At 43.3% G+C, this 19,181-nt stretch overlaps 1 long non-coding RNA gene across 1 annotated transcript in view; it reads right to left on the bottom strand.

The window, feature by feature from the left end:
- LOC149524189 (uncharacterized) overlaps positions 1 to 19,181 on the bottom strand; it is a 107,617-nt gene that overhangs the window by 37,584 nt on the left and 50,852 nt on the right. Inside the window, exon 3 of the long non-coding RNA XR_016349807.1 lies at positions 5,445 to 5,600. This is a non-coding gene — a long non-coding RNA (uncharacterized LOC149524189). The remainder of the gene's footprint in view (positions 1 to 5,444; positions 5,601 to 19,181) is intronic.

The following is a 19,181-nucleotide window of genomic DNA, read 5'->3' as shown; positions in this document are numbered from 1 at the left end:
TTCCTTCACAAATATTTCTCAATGTCGGATGGAGACTGAGAGGTGTTTGGAACAGTTTCAGGTGCACAAAATACAGATTCATTATTTATTGTTATTTGAGGTGACATAGAGAGCACTGTACTTGTACAAACAGTTCAAGATTCCTTCTCTTCTCTAAACTGCTTACAATCAAAGGTAGACAAGTCAAAGACGAGACAAATCAAAGGACAATCTGAAGAAGTGGGTTTTGGTCATGAAAGCTCATGATACTATATATATCCTTCAGCCTATATATATATTCAGGGCTTCACAAACAGTGGCAAAATCTACTCGCCAGCCCTGCACTGCGCATGCGCATGCGCAAGACCCACATTGCGCATGCGCACACCACTGGTAAACGGGACGACCAGCTGAAATCTACTTGCCATAGGCAAGTAGAAACAGTGATTTGTCAAGCTTTTGTGTGTATATATATATGTCTCTAAGGGCATGTTGACACTAGGAAACTATTTCAAAACAACTCACATCGATTTGATAACTCCCAAAATAACAAAGTCAAAATAGCATGCCCTCAATACAGGAAAGCCTCGAAATTAGTCCAAGGCAAACTCTGTAAATGTGGATGCACTACCTCAGCTTAGAGCCTCATGAAGTACTAAAGAGTAATTAGTTTGAATTACTCTGCAGAGTAGTTATTTTGAAATAGCAGCACCTGAGCATCCACACTACTGCTATTTCAAAATAACTATTTTGAAATTAGCATTATTCCTCAAGGAAAGCAGGGAGGACTGAGGTTCAAGGCTTCAGGGCACATTTACTCTTCTGGGATTCCAGAGTTAATGGATTTTGTGGCCCCTCCTAGGTTCTGGAGTGGGGCCAAAAATGAGGGGTTATGTTTGTAGGACAGGGCTGCCAGTGAGTGGGATAGGGATGGGGGTGCAGGGTCTGGGCAGGAGGTGGAGTGGAGGGTGCAAGGTCTGGGTGGGAGAAAAGGCTGGAAGTAGGGTGTATGGCCAGAAAGGAGGGTGCAGGAGCAAGGCAGGGTGTCTGGCTAGGGGAGGGTGCAGAAGCAATCTGAAGGTGGGTATCTGGCCAGGAAGAAGGGGGCAGGAGCAAGGGAGAGGGCAGGAGCCGTCTGGGGGTAAGGTGTCAGGCCAAGGGGAGGGGGCAGTAAAATGTTTAATTTATGCTATTATTAATCAATTCTCTAACTCTCACAGTGAGTGTTTAAGTACTTTACGCAAAGTGGAACAGCTTTAATAGAAGAGATTGAGAGGCCCCTGCTGCAGAATAGTCAATAGCTGAGGCACTTGCCTGGAAAGGGGAAAGTTCTCTTTCCTAAAACACAGAGTCCCAAGTGAATACCCTGGGATATATGGGCCTAAGTTCCTCTGTGAATCTAGCCATTTGCTTTCATTTTTTAAAGATTAAAAAAATGTCCTAAATTGAAATTAAACATTTTTTTGACCAAACCCAAATGATTTTCCAACTTTTTTGTTCACCAATAATTCCCCAACATTGGTTTTAAGATGACCTGAAACTATTTCCCCTTCACCACCTCCAGAATTCATATTGTAGAGTTTTAGAGTCAAGGAAGGAGGTAACATGCTCACCGCACTTGGTCATGCTTCTTATGTGAATTATAACAGGATTAAATAGAGAATGAAATTGGAATGTTATAATAATCATCTATTGGTTATCACAGTGTAACACACTGTGTGCATGTGTGTGTGTGAAAGAGAGAGATTGTGTGTGTGTGTGCTCACCCAAAGAGGCTGTTAACGAAATATCTCAAGTAATAGAACCGTATGTGTTTAAGATGAAGGACTAGGAGTTTCTTCCAGGCTTTGCTGGTGTGTGTGTGTGAATCCTTTAGTACTGTAATCGTATTTGCTTTGTGCATCACATGGATCAATTAGTAAAGTATGTAACAGAGCAGGGGCATGCAGAACATATATGTAGTCAGCAGTAAATGGAAAATGAGTAAGTAAAACATAAGCTGCCACAGGCACTAGGATTTTGGTCTCTCTTTAAATCTGAAATCTTGATGTCATACATAATAAGTGAAACCAGATAACCAAAAGTGAAAGCACAGCTCCAGTGATCAAGCCTCATTTCTTCTCCTCTCTCTCTAATCAGAGACTTGCTCCCCTGGGGAATCCTCCAGTTTGAACATCTATTTATTTAATTTGCATTTGATTTTTATACACAACTCTTGAATATAGCCAAAGGATAAACATTTCTGTTTTCAAAGACTTGCAGCTTTTCATGGGAGCTTAGCCATCACTGGTGTGTTTACAAAACGTGGCTGCATCATTATTTGTTAATGTGATGATTCTTGGCCTATCTTAATACAGGGCTGCCAAGCTCACAGTTACATGTAGAGTTCAATATGCTATGATAGTCCCCGGTGGAATTTTTGATGAAAATTTAGAGTCAAATAGGATTGTTGTACTGTCTAGTTTTATAATTCATAGTATTATCAGATCATCCATGCTTAGATCAGTAATGGGAACTCTAGCACATGGGAGAGTCTGAGCATGCAGTAAGAGATTGCTTGCATTAGGGAGTTTCCTTGTTCCACTCTATGCATTGTCATATTTAGAATCAAAGGAACAATCCCATAACCTCTGCCCTTCTTTAGTCTCCATGTAACTGCTATGTTTTACAGCCCAAGAGAGCTTTAAGCATGTTGATTTTTATGGGTTCAAGCAAGTAGTCCTGAAGAATTTGCAAGCTTCCTGCTGTTTGTACTGCAGCAGAACAATAGCACCTGCCAAACTATGGGACACCAAACAAGTGAGGAGTCAAGGAATATCAGATAGACTGTTACAAGTGCAGAAACCAGCTCACTGAGTTATCTGGAATTAAAGAAACATTCCAAGTAAAAGGGTTACAACATGGACATTGAACGAACGTGGGAAGCAAGTTGGCAGCCAGGCTGTTGGCTGCCCCAAGGACACTGACGGCTATAGGCTTCACTTCCTTTGTGTGCATAATTCCCACGGGCCTGTTACTAACACCGAACAGTGACACTGTTGGCTGTGCTTAGAGAGAAAGCTTTTCCTCTGTTGAATGAAATGGCTCCTGGAAGGCAAGTGCTGAATTCAGGACAACAGCTTTAATGCACTACACTACCTCCTTCGGTTGAAGTGCTGGGCAAGCTCCTGGCCACCATTGGGCCTGCTTGGCATGATGCTGGAAAGCCAGTAAATGAGCTGTTTGGGGACTTCCCTAGCATAGAAAGGATGTGGATGAAGTACTTCTGTTGTTGCCCTAGATTGACACGGGTGTAGGCAACAGGAGAATTATATCTCTTGCTCCACGTGTTATTTTCCTGTGAAAATTGTTAATTATTTACTAGGAACAGTACTCTGGTGAAGGCTTGGCATGGAAATACTCCAGGCTGGTGGGGCTTTTGACTGGGACCCACACCATTGCTTTCACTGTAGATTAACCCAGCATTTGCCTGTGCCCTTTTTCCACTCAGCTGTTAGCAAAGGCAGTCTAACCCCAGAGAATACAGGGAACTTGGCTTTCTTGCTGCCTGTTTTCCAAAGAGACGGGTATTATATTGCACCCCATAGTCTACATACAGAGTGCAAAGCTGTTGCTGACTAACCTCTCCTTTCCAAAGTCTTTCTGTCCTTCCTTTCTTCTACATCCACCAAGACTAAGGCTACTCTGTTTTGTATGCACACTGTTCATTCCAAACACCAACTCTTTAGTCACAGACTCAAACATCTTTTAATCTAGTTGTTGCTCTGCAAACCCCTATCTTCCTCTCTTAGGCTCTCATAAGCTATCACGGTGGGAAGGGAAGAAAGGGAGAAATTGGTACCTGTGTATGAGCACTGAGTGGAGTGTATTGGGAGGAGGGCATGTGTGTACACAATGAACCCTAAAATAAAACTTCCCAGTGTTTTCTTTCCAAGCTCTTTCAAGAGACTGAGACAAAAGAAAATGTAGGGACTAGCTCTAAAATGTTCTTTGGGTAGGGATTAATTTTAATAAATGTGTGTAACAGAAACAAAGAAGGGAAGGAGAGGATATCAAAGAAACCCTTACTGCAGTGACTATTCCCACTGACGTTAATTGGCCTTTCTCTGTGAGTAAGGCATATTCGTGTAAAAAAGAGTTTCACCAATATTCAGTGATTGATTGGAGACTCAAAACTGAGGGCCACATAATCTTGAATGGGTGCCCAAGAACACAATGGCAAGATACGGGGCTCCATGATCCTCTCTTTGAACATACGCAGTCTCTGATCTCTGGCAGCAGAGGTGTTGCACAGGCCAGAGCCCCCAGCTGCTGTATCCTACCTGAAAAGGGTAGAGAAGGAGTGGCACTGACAGCACGGCCTGTGGGAGTGCATGCCTCTCCCTGTAGTAGGTGCTCTCTTGCAGTTCCAAAGATGTCATGTCAACTTTATCTCCCACACAGGGCTGTGCCTTAAAGCATAATAGACCCCATTCAAATATGAGGGAAAATGGATATTTATTTCACTTTAACCCATCAACTGACACACCAAGCTGCCCCTGCCTTCAAAGAAAGATACAACTCACAAACAGTAAAACCACAACTTATCGACACAACCTACAACCCCCCCCCCCCCTACAACCATTAACCAGCCAAAAAAATATTGCACACAGAAAATCTCCTCAGCCCTCCTATCGCCAAAGGAAGCCCATCTCCAGATGCCAGATATTATATTCTAGTAACAATCCAAAGAAGCATTTTTCAGTCTTGGTTAACTTATTTCAGATCATGGGAAAAAGAGGGGATAAAGAAAGGACAAATATGACATCATAAATAGAGAGAGAACACAGAAACCCACTCACTCTAATATTCTGCACCTGAAGTGAAGCCCAAAATGGCTGCTGCTCATGCAATAGGCTTAGAGGACTAGTCTATGTTTACAGCTTGCATCACATAGATAACAAGATGACAATTTATTTCAGTTCCATAACCACCTAGAGCACAAACACAATAGAGAGGGGAAAAATTGGTTGGTTCTTCAGGGTAGCCAGGCACACCTGAGTTACAGAAGGCCTGCTACTTCTTTACTGCTTTAGTTAATGCAACCCTCTGTGTATTAACCACCAAAAGAAAAGCTCATTAAAAACAGCATGGTGTCAATGCTGGCTACCAACCAAAGAAAAAACAGTTATGCCATTGAGCAGCCCCAGTGGTGGCTTTAGATGCCTGGCTCTTCCTTCCTCTCCAGTGAATGAATTATTTATAGAGATAACAAGAGCTAAGGAACTTGCAGCATGTCTCATGTATGGAGGCACCAGCTGCAAGATTCCCATGACGGCATAGTGTTCTCACCAGGGATTCTCTGCATATATCAGGAAGGATTGCTGGACTGGGAATATGATACTGGGCTCTGAAAAGGACTCAGCAGAATTAAAATGCTGAAAAAGAAATTCACCAGCAACTGGAAGCATGAGCTCCAAACTCACCCAGAGTCATAAAAAAGCTGATGTATGAGACTTTTTCTGCTTTCATCCAGCCAGCCAGTCAAGCTGCCTTTTCTACATTGTAGAATGGTGAGTTCAGAATCCATCTTGGCACTCCTCTAGGTAGGCACCATCCACAGCAATAGGTTGCTGATATCCCTGGTCAAAATAACAACAGTCAAATGCACTTCAACACAGAAACCTCCAAACAACAAAACCGACAATAATCCATCAGGGCCATACAAGCAGTCTGGTCTTCACTTGGATTGTTGGCAGAGGAAAGCAATGTCTTTCATCCCCAAATTCATAATGATCCTAGACCACTCTGCACTCCTCTACCATGTAGAACAGAATTTTTCTTCTGACTTTCCTGGAACAAAACCATGAAGATAATTTATCTTTATGATGCTCCTCCTAGCAGGCAAAAATGCACACTATACACAGCTGAATAACCTTTTCTCCTCCTCTAACATGTTCTGTGACATTAGAAAATCTGTTTCAGGATGACTAAGAACAGCAGGATTTAGATCAGAAGGCACTAACACTAGGGTATGTCAACACTGCAGCTAGGAGCAAATCTCTCAGCCTATGAAGACAAGTTCAAGCCAGTATGGGTAAAATAGCAGTAGGATTACTGCATCTGCGGCATACATTTAAGCTACCCATCCAAGCTCAATTCCCTGAGAGTCCAAGTCTCTGCTAGAGCCACAACATCCACGCTGGTATTTTTACTGCGATAGCTTAAACCAACCTGGAGCCAGTCTGTCTACCCATAGTGCGAGGCTCGCTCCGAGCTGCAGTGTACAGGCGGTCCCCGGGTTATGTACAAGATAGGGACTGTAGGTTTGATCTTAAGTTGAATTTGTATGTAAGTCGGAACTGGTACATATTGTAGGGGAAATTCTAACCAAACATTTCTCCAGAGCTCAGTTTTATTCTCCCACACCTCACTTCCCTCAGTCCTTTATTCTCAAGCTGAGGTGTCTGCTGAGAAAAGCCACTCCGCATCTCCCTGGTCTGCTGGGGGAGGGGGGCACTAGCTTCGCGTCTCCCTGGTCTGCTGGGGGGGAAGAAGCTAGTGCGGGGTTGCCTCACCCCGTTTGTAAGTAGGGATCCGATGTAAGTCGGATCCATGTAACCCGGGGACTGTCTGTAGATATGCTCACCCTGAGAGGTATTCATTTAATTCAAACTCACGCTATTTTGGACTCCTCCTGAGGAGAAGGGTACAAAGTGCTTCATCTCTTATGTGCAGGGTTTCTTTAACATGCATAACTCTTATAAGCATTAATGGGAGCTTATGGAAGGTATACCTATTTAACACAACTAGCTCTTGACTGAGACTATGATTTTAGTCTCTTAAAAAAAATTCAGGGCTGTCAGCCCAGTGTCCCTATAACATAAGTGATAGTGATTAAAACAGAGAAGGAAGCAATGGATGGTCCTGATCCAGGTAGTTGACAAGAGGAATTGTTTCTGAATTTGAGTCACCACTCTCATCTGGGTTCCCTTAAAAGAGGTGATATAGTGTCCTGACTGTTATAAATATTTTAAATGGGAAGGAGTGCACTGTCCAAGTTAGGAGAGAAGATGCTCTGCTCTCAGGATTTATACCTTCCCCTCAATAAGCAGCTGTATACTACTCCTATGTGGTCTGGGCCTACTGTAGAGGAGGAATGTAACTAATGCCACATTACTTGGAACAACTCTTTCTATGCAACTAGGAGTGCTCCTACAAAACAAGTCAGGCCTGTTAACAAGCCCAACATCAAATATTTGGATCATTCCCACTTAGTTATTCAAAAGACCATAGATGATTAAGTTTATTCCTCTGCTAGGGTAGGATTTAGTCCTCCAATTGATAAGCATTTTTCTATTGAACTTCTTGATCTGTATGCAGAATACATGCCATCAATCCAGAGAAGGAACCAGTCCACACATGAGAAAGTACATAACAGCTGCAAGGAACAATATGCTTTTTTTCTTGCTTCCCTTATTATCTCCTTCACAGTAAACAATTCGTTGACTTTAATTGTGCCTGCCTTGGGCAAAGAATCCTGGCAAATTTTGACCATTTTTATTAGTAGCTAGGTGAGTTAATTGCCAAGCATATTTTCCCAAGTTCTCAAAATGGCCTAGTCATCACTGACTAACAAAGACTCTATTCACACTGAGGCTGCCACGCTGCTTTGGACCAGGGTCCATAGAGGGAAAAAAGCTTTTAAACCAGCCCCATCTGCTGTTTCTAGGGTCATGCATTGCATTCTAGTCAACATGGATAGCAATGAAAGTGAGAGGCGCAAAACTCATCTCTGCACTGAAAGTTTTAGAGGTGCGCACCACAGACATTATACCAGTGAAGCAGGCAGTGTGTCTGCAAAAAAATCACAAGGCTCTGCTGGAAAATACCTCTGGAGTAGGGAGTATGAAGGACGGAAGAGACAGAATGTGAGTGTGATTAGGGCACATTTATGCCCTCACTCTTCTCCAGCTGTCAACATTCTCATGAGAGCTGTTGTAGCCAGACTACAAGTGTGATACTTTGCTAACATGCAAAAGCCAGTGTCTCTTTATTTAATCCCTGTGCTAGGCTCAGTATTGGTGCAGGATTGAATTTGAGCCCGAAAGCATGATCCTGTGCAAACTTTTAGCTGGTGTAGACATTTACACCTCTGCAAAGAGAGTATAAAAAATGCTCCCAAAGCAAAATGGCACATTTACACAACCCAATGGAGAACCAGGCCCTCCACACAGGGCTAGTGTAAGGAGAACTACATACTGAATCCTGCCCAAAGTGGCCTGGCTGCACAAGCCCACAAAGCTGTACAATATTGCTGCCTGGAAAAGTGTCACTGAGACCCTTCTCTTAAGTGTAAAATAGTTTTCAAAGGAATGTTCAAAAATTCCCAGGAAAAGACATTGCAATTGTTGTACAAGTTCTACACTGGGGATATTTCAGTCTACTACAGAGCAACATGATACAATCTGGCCCCTGTATTATTCCCTCACAACAACAGTTGTGTTGTAAAAAGCCATAGTATCTCCCTTCTTTCTCTGTATGTAACACAAGGGGTTACAAGTGCTGAAGCTAGTAGTGAGGGAGTTGTAAAATTCCATCATACTGGCATTTTGAAAGGGAATCCTACCAAAACAAAATGCCTACAGTATGGGTGTGGAGAAAGATCCTGCACTTCATCAAAGACCTGGCACAAGTGAGCTGGGTGGGTAGAACTCAGACACAAAGGGAAAGTGGGTTTTTCTTGGCATTGTTACAAAAAATGTACTTGTCCAAGGAAGGCGTGGGAGTTGGGGGCATGTTAAAAGAAGTGTTCTTACATAAGAAGATATTGTAGAATATGTAAAAAAGACTGTGAAGGACATCCCCAGTACATTTGTCCTGCCCTTGTGTCATGTGTAACTAGAACACACTTCTTCTACACACTGGCTGTGTTGCTTGTGAGTGAGCCCGATGCTGTTGCTACTGCTTTTCTTTTTATTAGCTGTTTTATTTTGACATATACACCAGCAACTGCAAATATGAACAGTCCTCTTTCTGTGCATCATGCTCACAGCACAAAAATTGTCCAGTGTCAGAAATATTACATCTCCAGATCAGTTTTGTTTGAAGTTTTGCAGAGCATATTAGTAAAAATGATTTCTGGTGTTCAGGAAGCATTGCATTTGCACTTAAATATTTCCTTGTTGTGTTTGGAAACCAAAAGTTAGCATCCTTGAACTAGAGCTTCAGAGGGGTTGTTGTGTTAGGGTACACCTACACTGCACATTTATATCAAAATAAGCTATTCCGGAATAGTTATTCCAAAAGATCACATCTACACTGCAGGGAAGCCTCAAAATCAGTCTGAGGCAGGCTTTCCTAATGTAGACGTACTCTTTTGATTTGGAGCCCCAGGAGGCACTGAGGAGGAATAACTTAGAATGGCTCTGGTGAGGGGCTATTTTGAAATAGCAGCAATGGAGCATCTACACATGCCTTATTTTGAAACAGCTATTTTGGAATAGACGATATTCCTCATAGAATGAGATTTACAGATTTCAGAATAAGCCATCCATTATTTCAAAATTATTTCAAAATAACAAAATGGCTGTGTAGACGCTCACATTGTTATTTCGAAATAATGCTAGTTATCTCAAAATAATGGTGCAGTGTAGACACACCCTGGGCTAGTCTACATTGGCCCCTTTTCCGGAAGGGGCATGGTAATTTTTGAAATCGCAATAGGGAAATGCGCGGGGGATTTAAATATCCCCCGCGGCATTTAAATAAAAATGTCCGCCGCTTTTTTCCGGCTTTTAGAAAAGCCGGAAAAGAGCGTCTACACTGGCCCCGATCCTCCGGAAAAAGCGCTTTGAAGTAGGAATAAGATCCTCCGGAAAAGGGCGCTTTTTCCGGAGGATCGGGGCCAGTGTAGACGCTCTTTTCCGGCTTTTCTAAAAGCCGGAAAAAAGCGGCGGACATTTTTATTTAAATGCCGCGGGGGATATTTAAATCCCCCGCGCATTTCCCTATTGCGATTTCAAAAATTACCATGCCCCTTCCGGAAAAGGGGCCAATGTAGACATAGCCCCTTAGTCTGTAACTTTAAAGAACAGTCCTGTATCACCATAGAGACTAACAAAAATATACAGTATCATGAGCTTTCATGAACAAAACCCACTTCCTCTCTGCTCATCTGATGATGTGGTTTTACCCATGAAAGCTCATGATACTATATATTTTTTTAGTCTCTAAGGTGCTACAGGACTACTCATTGTTTCTTTAAATTAGAGCATGAGACCTGGAAAGTGAAACTGACTAAAAGCCAAAGGGAAGCTGACCAAGGTCAGATCTTAGAAAGAAAAAAAAGTACTCACAAGTGTTTTCATATGATGATTTGTCAGTTCCTCAGAAAGAACAGATAGGAGGCAACTGAAGAAAATATAACAGGAATTAAAAATATTCTACTTCCAAAAGACAGGGTAGAGCCTACAGCTGCCAGATACAAAATGGTAATTTTGGGACTGCAGCTACTGGTCTTAAGGACCAGCTACCTGCTGAGCATGCTGGGAAAGAGGCTGAATCTACACTGCAGCATTGGCAACAGCAGAGGAAGAAGTTCTTTAAGGGATTGAAAATCCCCACTGTTTCTTAGGGCAAGTTACTGTGATTTAAGGTATCTCAGAGATTTTTAAGCTGAATCCTGCTGTGTATAAAATAATTTTGTCTTGTTTTCCTTAATATATTTTTACAATAAATTATGTACTTTAAAATAAGCTTTTGCCTGTATTTACCTGTATCATGAGAACCCATAGGCTACGTCTACACTGGCAGCTTCTTGTGCAAGAACTCTTTTGCGGAAGAGTTCTTGTGCAAAAACTCTTCCAGAAGAGAGCGTCTACACTGACATGTATTTTGGCGCAAGAGATGTGCTTTTGCGCAAGAGCATCCATGCCAGTGTAGATGCTCTCTTGCGCAAGAAAGCTCTGATGGCCATATTAACCATAGGGCTTTCTTGTGCAAGAAATTCAATTGCGCAAGAGGGCTTATTCCTGAGTGGAAGCATCATAGTTCTTGCACAAGAAGCCCTGATTTTATACAGTAGAACGTCAGTTTACTTGCGCAAGAACACACGGCCAGTGTAGACAGGCAGCAAGTTTTTGCTCAAGAGCAGCCGCTTTGGCACAAGATCGGGCCAGTGTAGACACAGCTATACTGTCTTAGTAAGGTTTTCAGGACTGTAAGTCTAGATGAGAAACTACATAAAGGTGATGACCAGGCAGCTAACTGTGCTTAGCTCTCAATGTTTCCCAAAGTGTGAGTTGAGTGATCATGCAGCATAATGAACAGTGCTGCACCTTTCTCATGAGATAAACCAGAACATTCACTGATCATTAAACACTTTGGACTAGACCAGAGGTGGGCAATAAGACAGCAGTGGTTTGCCAGCAGTGGTTTAGCCCCTAGCAGGTTGCTGCTGTTCAATTTACCTGTGCCTCTCCTGTTACAGGTGCTTGCAACTCCCATTGCCATGGATAGCCAATGGGAGCTACAGGAAGCAGCGGAGACTGAGAATGGAAAATAGAGAACTGCTGCAGTTGTTGGATAATGTGTAACTGAACAGTAAGCATGGAAAAGACAATGACTAAGGGAAAGAAGAAGAGTCAAGTTGTAAAGGTAAGTTCAACCCCTGCTAGCCATTTAAAAGGGGCGCCCTGGCATCTTCCCTTGAACACTGGGTTAGATAACTGATCAACCTCTTTTGAAAATATCATCCCCTTCAGTATTTTATCTGCAGTCTCCAAGAGGGCATGCGTAAACACAGGCACAAAGCACCGCTTCCTCGTCAGAAAAGATTTGGTGCCAACAGCGAGTCCTGTGAGTGCCCTGAGGGTTTCTCTTAGTTTAATCAGTAGCACTAAGCTTTGTGATTTCCCCCTTTTTATGCCACTTTCATTATCATAACATAGGGCCCAACTCTGCCATCCTTACATGGGGTACCACCCTACTCTGCAAGTAACCCTATTGAAATCAGAAGCTATGGGTGGCAGAGTCATATCTTTGGATTCTAAATTCTTTAGAACTGCTTCCTTGTGTCCCCTGCCCTCCACCATTGGTGCAATATAAATAATACTCTTTTACAAAAGATTCCTTTTTCTGCTATCAAAAGGGTTCTGTATTCTCAGTGACTGGTGGGGCATGCAGCACAGGACTCTGAACCCTGCTGGTGCTATTCTGCCAACATTATTCTTATCAGTGGCAAATTCTTACATAAATTGTCTTATTATTTATTTTTTGTATTACTCTTGTTCACAGGAGCCGTAGTCATGGACCAGGTCTGACTGTGCTAGGCACTGTACAAACATAGAACAAATAAACAGTCCTCCGCTGTAGAGTTTACGGTCTAAGTCAAGAGACAAAAGATGGGACTTTATTGGTCAGCATGATAGACAGTGGTCTGAGCTACTGATTCCCCTTCTCTCCTAGTCCTGGGGCAATCACTCATACAAACAGTGGGATAGCAGCAGTCAGTGCCATGTCAAGAGGATCCTACACCGGGGTAGACATTAGACAAATGCCACATGATATTTTGGGGATATACTTAGACTAGGGAAGGATCCTGTCACTGTGTTCTCTGTCACTTCCAGGTGTCCGGGAGGCATGTGGCTATGACTCCTTGACATGGGTAGCCTGCTCACAACCATACGGTCTCACCCTGGCTCTCACCAAGCTAGTCACTCCTTGCAGGATGACTCCAACAGCCCCTTCAGTCCAAAGCTTTCCCCTAAATCCCTCCTGCCTGACTTCTTAAGCACTGGACACCTCAGCCATTCCCCTATGGTTCATCCCCCAGCTATCGGCTTATTTTGGCACTCACCTCCATCCATACAGTCTGCACATGAGAGACATGCTTGGGCTAAAAATAAACAAAGAGTTTATTTAATAGGGTTGCCAAGTTTGGTTGGAAGCAGTGTTGTTTTTTTTGTAGAAAAAAGGTGTCACTACTCCAGGGGAAAAGTTGTTGAGCAAAAAACCAACCAACCAAAAAAAGCCAGGGTGGGGCTAACATTGCCCTTTTAAGAGACATGGCCCCTTTAAGACATGCAGCCCAGCCAACTGTCGAACATTTACATACAGAAGTGCCGGTACGCCCCGTTCTTTCCAGGTAAGCTCTTACTGGAGGTGCCAGTACTACATACTGGGCAGTACTGTCATGAAAAAAGCACTGGTTGGAGGAACTCCTGGAGGTTTCAGCACATGACACACCCTTTAATTAAACATTAATCTTTAATTCCTGTATGCAGTATACTCCAGGACAATCCTGGAGGGTTGGCAACCAAAATAAATAGAAAATCACCAATTCAAAGCAGGCTTTGCACTTCCTTTTCCTCATACAACTCAGCTACTGACTGACTTTGAACAGGTTCCCAACATCCCCCCCCCTACCCACAGGAGGAATCTAGTGTTCACAGACAACTTCCTGCCTACAAGTTCTCCCTCAGTTTCGCTCTAAATGCCTTCAATTTTAAAGTGATAGAAATGTAGCCGTGTTAGTCTGGTGTAGCTGAAACAAAAAACAGGACAATGTAGCACTTTAAAGACTAACAAGATGGTTTATTAGATGATGAGCTTTCGTGGGCCAGACCCACTTCCTCAGATCAAATAGTGGAAGAAAATTGGCACAACCATATATACCAAAGGATACAATCAAAAAAATTAACACATATGAAAAGGACAAATCACATTTCAGAACAGAAGGGGGGGGAGGTAAATGTCTGTGAGCTAATGATATTAGAGGTTATAATTGGGGAAGCTATCTTTGTAATGGGTAAGATAATTAATGTCTTTGTTTAGATCGAGGTGTAAAGTGTCGAATTTAAGCATGAATGACAGTTCAGAGGATTCTCTTTCAAGTTTGATGTGAAAAGGTCTTTGAAGCAGGATGCAGGTAATCTAGTCATTGAGACAATGCCCTTTCTGGTTGAAATGGCAAGAAACTGTTTTTTCTTTATGATCCTGTCTAACATCTGTTTTGTGGGCATTGATTCTTTGGCGAAGTGTCTGAGACATTTGTCCAATGTACATAGCAGACGGACACTTTCGGCACATGATAGCATAAATTATATTTCTGGATGAGTAGGAATATGTGTTCTTGATCTTATAACTCAATTGGTTAGGTCCAATAATAGTATCAGCAGACTGAATATGTGGACAAAGCTGGTAACGGGGTTTGTTGCAAGGGAAGGTTCCAGGTTGGTATTAGTGTTTTTCCCTTGCTGCAGCTCATAATAAAACTGCCTCTGGCTACTTGTTGCTTACAAACTCAGAGTGAGGACAATGTTTTCTTCCACACCTGTGATTGTTAGTAAGAATCATCCTGAGGTTAGGTGGTTGTCTATAGGAGACTATGGGTCTGTCTCCCAGAGCCTCTGGGAGTTTAGTATCCTGTTCCAGTATAGGTTGTAGTTTATTGATAATGTGTTGGACAGGTTTAAGTTGGGGGCTGTAGGTGGGGGACAAGTGGTGTTCTATTGTTGGTTTTCTTGGGTCTGTCTTGAAGATGGTTTCTAGGTATTCGTGGGGAAATTCCCAGTTGTCTCAATGTCTCTCCATTACTTTATTGGTCCACCATTGTCTTTTCCTGGGCTGGACAATGGATGGGTACTTGAAGGTGGTTTCATGTAAATAATTGGCTTGAGAAGTGCCCCTCCCTGCTTGACTGCTCCCCACTTTGCTGTACAGTGGAGCTGAAGTTCACAAGCACAGTTTTCAATACACACAAATGTATATATTAATAAGGATGGTTTGTGTACATATCCCATGACTGCCACATTCAGAACATTGCTATGTTTCAGGAAACAACTTACTCAATACATTTGTGTAATATCATAGTGAACAGTCCACTGATTTAATAGTTTATTGAAGGAGGGTTAAACCTTCTGTTCTCTCCTTAGGGTGGCTGGATCCGGATTGTCACATCTGCATTTCTGTCAGTGGAGTAAGGACTAGTGACAAGCACTGGGGACTGAACTTTAATTCAGTCTGACCAAAGACTTATTGATATATAAAACAGAAGCAATGGTACTTTGTGGTTGAATTACTGATAATTTATAATCCCCCACCCCAGCTCTGCTCAGGCACTCCACTCACTGGGTACCCAGTCAGCAACTACCATTTTTTTCTTGTAGGTGCGCTAGCCCCAGAGCACCCATGGAATCAGTGCCAATGCAACAAACCACACACTTGATTGATGTTAGTCATGTCACTTACTGCACTACTGGAAGGCGCTCAGGTAATCCTTTGAGGTCCCTTCCAGCCCTACGTCTCTATGATTGTACATATTTTAACTGCTAAGTATATTCATTTCTTAGAACAAAGATACTGTAAGAACACAGCACTTGCCCCATGTACAGTATAACATTTTTGGCATAGCTTTTACTGGGGTTAATATAATATTCAAACCACTGCTAAAAGACCATTTGTTGAATAAAATGATTTTGCCATTGGCATTTATTATCTATAGAAAAGTGTTTCTGTTTTATGCCCACATTCTAGCATATCATTATAGTAATAAAATCTAGCCCCTCACTTGGAGTGACTGCTGCCAGCATTATGAAATCATGGCAATGGTTGTAAAAATAAAAGAGGTCATAACCCTTCCACACACACACACACACCCACTCCGCAGTTGATATCAAATAGCTATGGTGGGAAAATGCAGACCTTTAAACTTTCTCTACCAAACTCAATGCAGTCTGTATTTAACTTACCCTCTAAAACAGTTTGTGTTATAGGAATGCAAAAACTGCATATAACCATGGAAAAAGTCTGTGCTTAATTAGCTACTGAGTCCATCTTTAGGCAAAATAACAACCATTTCTTTGTGCAAACTATTCTTAATGATATGCATTACATGCATCAGCCTGTCCTAATACCACGGCCATTCCTGCTCCACTGCTTTACTTTTGGCAGACAGAAGTATCAGGAAATGCCTGCATGGAGATGCTTTTTTCACCTCCATATGGAAAAGCAACTGTTACTCAGTAACAAAACCAGTTCTCTTACATTTAAAACTACAATGACAATTGATCAAAATATGCTACAAATAAAGGGGCTAATCCCACAAGCTTCTATGTGCTTTATGAAAAGGCAAAATAGTGAGTTAAGCGGAGGAGGAAGCATAGGCCCAGATGACCTCTGTTCCTGCTGCTTGCATGTACAGGCAGTCCCCGAGTTACGCGGATCCGACTTATGTCGGATCCGCAGTTACGAACGGGGATTTTCTCGCCCCGGAGGACTGGAGCGGCGGGACGCCTGGTCCCGCCGCCCGCCTCCTCCGGGGCGAGAAAAGCTGCTCCCCGTCTCCCTGGTCTGCTGAGGGAGCCAGCAGACCAGGGAGACGGGGAGGAAAGCGGCGGAGGACCCGGGGCCGGACCCGCGACCGCTTCCAGATCAGCTGCAGACCAGGGAGACACTGAGCAAAGCCGCGGAGGGCCCGGGGCCGCTGCTGATCAGTTTCAGCAGTGGCTGAATCAGGACGCCTAGGGCAGAGCAGCTGGGGTGCTGCTGGGTTGGTCCAGTAGCGCCGAGGAGCAGCCGCGCTACTGGACCAACCCAGCAGCACCCGAGCTGCTCTGCCCCAGGCGTCCCCAAGTTAGCCGCTGCTGAAACTGACCAGCGGCTGACTACAGGAAGCCCGAGGCAGAGTTGCTCTGCCCCGGGCTTCCTGGAATCAGCTGCTGATCAGTTTCAGCAGCAGCTGACTTGGGGATGCCTGGGGTTCTTAAGTTGAATCTGTATGTAAGTCAGAACTGGTGTCCAGATTCAGCCGCTGTTGAAACTGATCAGTTTCAGCAGCGGCTGAATCTGAATGCCAGTTCCGACTTACATACAGATTCAACTTAAGAACAAACCTACAGTCCCTATCTTGTACGTAACCCGGGGACTGCCTGTATTCAACACAACAGGTACCTCTATTTGGCCCTTTGAGATTAAGGGGTATAAAAGGTATGAGAAGAAATGTGCCTACAATGTGAAAGGGGAAAGGAGGTGATGACAGAGTCTATGCTCTGTATAACTTAGTTTACGAGATCCCTAGTCCAAAATTTTCAAATGAGGCTACAGTATTTATTTTAGGTGCCTCCATTTTGGGATGCCTCAGTCAAGATTCCTTAAGCTTGATTTTCAGAATGTTCCAAGCAGCCACACTCTGAAAAACAGATCTCTTTGATGGGTCTCAAATTGAATCCCTGAAACCACGAGTCACTTTTGAAAACCTGTGACCTAGATTTGCAATAAAAGATAGGGCAGAGGATATGGGAAGACAACAATGAAAGAGAACTAAGATACAGTACAACCTCCATTTCCCAATCACTAATTTAATGAACAACCAGTTATGTGAATCATTTTTCCCCAAGAAGGGAGGAGAGTCACATCACAATAGTGATGTCAATGAAGAACAAGCTGACAACCCTTTACATTCTGTTCTACTGTAAATAAAACAAGGGCAGGCATGTGGCCTGTGATGGCCTAACCCTGTTCTCAACTTCTTATATTGTAAAAAGAGACAGACAATTAAAGGCATACAGTGAAGACAGTTGAAAAGTACAATTCCCAGCAGGACTCTCTGTGAGCTGCATTACAAAGTATTGTTTCCTTCACTGAGTGACCTTTTGAGAACAAGCAAAAAAATGCTCATTTTGTCAGCCTTCTTCTCTGAAAAATGAAAAATAAATGAGACCAAGTGGGGAGAAGAAAACAACAATTCTGGCAGCAGAAGCAGATTTCTGGGTAAGAGACAAGACAGGCAATGGCAATAGGAAAGTAAAAGCAAGCAAGACAAGAACAGAAGAAAATAAATTTTCAGAGCAAAGCAGGAGAGAGCCAAATAGATATGGTAAGATCTAGAATCTGTTGTCATTCACATCAAAATTTACACCAGCATAGCCCAGAGCATAATCGGGCTCATTCATGATCCTGCCACATGTACTTTTTATTATTTAAGTGTGACAAGCTCAAAAGAAGCACACAGACAAATTCACCCACTCCCTTCAGTTGACTTCACTCCTTCAGTTGACTTATACCAGAAATGATCAGACCCATGGAGTTTTCTTCTTCTTCAATAACGAGTATATCAAATGGTAAAGTTACTATAGGAACCCCTAGTTACATTGTGGCACGTCAGATATAACAGGGCTCAAGACAGGTTAGTCTTGAGAACATGCTCTTAGTATACAGAATAGCAACAATTTTTCAACCCCCCACCTAATCCGTAGTCTGCAGATGCAACCTAAAAACATCTGAAGAAGCAAATATTCTCTGTGTGCCTCTCAGGCATCATGCCAGTGCTAGATAAGGGAAAACAGAGAGATGATTATTCATTATTCTGCCCTTAACTGCCTGGTGCAGGTGGGTGCAATTTGCTTCAGCTGTCTGCTGCCATACATCTCTAGCAGTATGACCTCACTATGTCCAAATTCCAGGCAGTTTCTCATGAAGCCAGAGATACAGATAAACTACACCATTTTACACTCCCCAGGCCAAATTCTGACCTTGTGTCAGTAGATGCTCAGATACAGAGTTTTATTCTTTCAATTTCCATGGAGCTACAGCTGCTTATACTAGGGACCAGCTTCAGGATATAGGCTGGAAAAAGCTGGTAAAAGCCAGTACAGGTTGGACCTCCCTTGTCAAGCACTCTGGGGACCTAACCGGTCCCAATCAAGGGGATTTCCTGCACCAGGGGAGGTTCCTCCCAACATGGCCTGTGCCGAACTCCTGCCCCCTGCTAGGGCTCTAGTGCAGCACCACTGCTGCCTGCCCGGCTGTGGCTCCCCAGGCTGGAGGTCCTGAGCTGCCACTGCTGGACCCCAAGCTCCGCAGCCAGGGCTGGAGCTCCCTGGCTATGGCCGGGGCCAGAGCTCCGCAGCCACTGCTGATCCCTGAGTCACTAGACACCCCCCCCCCCACACATATACACACACACACACACACACACACACACACAACACTCCTGCCTCATGAACTAACCTCTCTTTACCTGGTCCTGCCAGACCACAGATGTTGCTGGACCAGAGAGTCCCAGTTAAGGGAGGTACAACCTGTACAGAACCAGGTGGAAATTGAAAGATTAGTGGCTGGGGTAGTTATGGTGCCATGCGAACACAACTTCCCTTTCACTTAGGAACTACAGAAGTCCAGCATCACTCACAAAGTAGGTGCTGCTAGCTCAAGTGGTAGCA

Source organism: Pelodiscus sinensis, chromosome 6 (assembly GCF_052426305.1).
Source record: "Pelodiscus sinensis isolate ZL-2025 chromosome 6, ASM5242630v1, whole genome shotgun sequence".
Lineage (NCBI taxonomy): Eukaryota > Metazoa > Chordata > Testudines > Trionychidae > Pelodiscus > Pelodiscus sinensis.
This window is presented reverse-complemented; position numbering and strand designations above follow the sequence as displayed.